Source organism: Arachis ipaensis, chromosome B9, assembly GCF_059453495.1.
Source record: "Arachis ipaensis isolate K30076 ecotype BB chromosome B9, ASM5945349v1, whole genome shotgun sequence".
In the NCBI taxonomy this organism is placed as follows: Eukaryota; Viridiplantae; Streptophyta; class Magnoliopsida; order Fabales; family Fabaceae; genus Arachis; species Arachis ipaensis.
This window is the reverse complement of record NC_142444.1, coordinates 5,249,028-5,251,722: the sequence shown is the minus strand read 5'-3', so window position 1 is coordinate 5,251,722 and position 2,695 is coordinate 5,249,028.

The window sequence follows — 2,695 nt, the reverse complement described above, 5'->3', positions numbered from 1 at the left end:
TTCTTTTTGTTGGGTTTGACCCAACTTGTATGACTTGTAAGCAAAAAACGCTTATATGTATAACATGTATTTTTTATAAAATATTTATAAATTAATATAATACCTAAATAATATAAAAATATGTAATAAATAAAAAATATAATTTATTATCATCATTGCTATATTTTTCTTCTTTTACTTCTTCTTCTTTATATCATCATTGTCTTTTTTTTTCTTCTATGCGGTTCTTTTTAATAATGTCGGCTTTTTTTTATTTTTCTTCTTTTGTTTTAGTTTTTTTTTCATCCTCTTTTATTATTATTGTATTTTTTTTTTCTATATCTATAACAATATATCTATAACAATATATAATGCCAAAACATGAGATTTAGTGTCCAATTTTCTATTTCCTATTTTAACCCTACTAACATAATTCAAAAATATTTTACACTTATTTATTTTTCTACTATATTTTACTAACAGTTGCAAAAACTCACGCATAACTTCTATTCAATTCTTTACCCCCACAATCTCTCTTTTTTATTTTTTAATTTTTTTTGGCTATATATGAAATGAAAAAAAATTAGAAGCCAAAACAAGTGTTTAACTAGTAGTGATAAATAATTTTTTTTATAGATCCTATTATATTCTGTTCATTTAAATTATATTTTGTTTAATTTTATGTTAGTCTTTGTTTATAGTGTTATTTTGAGTATGTCTGTGAGTACTGTACTCTGATGGTCTATCCAGCAATTTAGCCTGGTTCTAATTATTCTATTAGAATTTCTTTTGTAACCATAAAAAATATATCTTTTTATTTTTTTTTATAATTTTATCTATTCTACTGTTTTTTTTTTACTTCTTAATACACTTTGTTATATTTCTCTTGCTACTATTATTTTTTTTTACCTTCAACACTATCAATTTCATCACATCCATTGTTACAAATTTCATTTAGTTTTACTGCAGTTACTACATTTACATATAACTTCCACCTATATTTTTTTCTCTTTAATTTACTTACTCAATTAATATTTTCATCATTCTTTTATCTTTTTAATTTGTCCCCAATCTTTCATGTACAAAGATAATGTTCTATCTTTTTCTCTTACTAAGGAAGAATTATTTTTTTTCATCTCATATATATTTTTTATTCTTTTAAGTATGTCTGTGCCTATCAATGATGAATTGAAAAGTCTAATATTTTGTTAAATTTATTTTTTTTCTTTTCTAAATTACTTCATATGGGATAATATTTTTTAATTTTTAAATTATTAATTATACAAAATATTATATTTAAAATTTGAGTACATGAATATTTATTTTTAAATTAAACTAAAATAAATGAATTATATTACAAAAATATAATTTATTTTGACTTCTATAATATCATTTGTTTGGCACATGGCACTGGTTATTTAATTAACATATAAAAAGATGTAACATATAAATACTTAGTGAAAATTGATTACGGTGAGTGAAGAGAAGGTGGAAGGAGAAGAAAAAACTAGAAAGAACATAGTGATATAATAACCGTGACTAGACAATGACAGATATGTGTACAAAGAATAATAATAATTAGACAAAGAATAATGTTTGATATAGTAAGGGGATATAATAAAAGTTATAAATTAATAATTTTAAAAAATAATGAAATTAAAGAAAATTTAAAAAATTAAATATAAAATTAAAAAAGAAAAATAAAATATCTTTTATCAATTGAAATTATACATGAAGATAAAGAGTCCTTTGAATATAAATTTTTATTTCGACTTCAAATTAAATACTATTAAAAATAAATAATTAAACTTAATAACATTTATAAATAGTTAATTTGTAAATAATGTTTCTAAATTTTTATTTTAATTTTTTTATGCATAATAACAACATAATAAATTTGTTTAATATCTTATTTAATTTAAATTTATAAATTTTATACATTCTAAAAATTAATTTGATAATTTGGGTAAAAAAATTAAATGCTTTATGTCTTATTTTTTTTAGCGAAACTTCAACAACTCATAAAAGTTAACAGAATAGATTATTATAAATCAACGTAATAGACAAGATTAAAAGTTGCGAACTTGCGATAATAATACTTGGTAATAATTAATTCGGGTGAAGAGAAAATGAAAAGAGAAGAAAAAAACGAGAAAGGAGAACAAGGTAATATAATAATCTATAATCTATAACAATATAATAATCTATAACCTATTTTAACCCTGCTAAATGCCAACATAATTCAAAACTAATTTTATAGTTATGCATTTCACTATCAGTTGCAAAAAAAATTCACACGTAACTTCTTTTTCAATCCTCCACTTAAATAATCTATTTTTTTTATCATTTCTTTAATTTTCTTTACTTCTCTTGCTCAACTATAATATTTTCACCTTTTGAATAACTCTTTAGACAACTTCCTAAAATAGACTATGATTATGATAAATGTTGGTTTTAGAAGCATGTGTGAAAAGAACAAAAGAATAATTTATGATGGAGAAAGTGTTCAATTATCATCAATAATAGTGATAAGTAATTTTTGGTAAATTTTATTATATTTTGTAATATTCAATTAAATTATATTTTATTTAGTTTTATCTTAGTTTTCGTTTGTACGGTTTTGTTCTGAATGTACTCTGTAGCTTCACTCTAATTATTTTATTAGAGTTTTTGTTGTAGTTTTTTAAAAAAAAAAATTATCATTTTTGTATTTTTT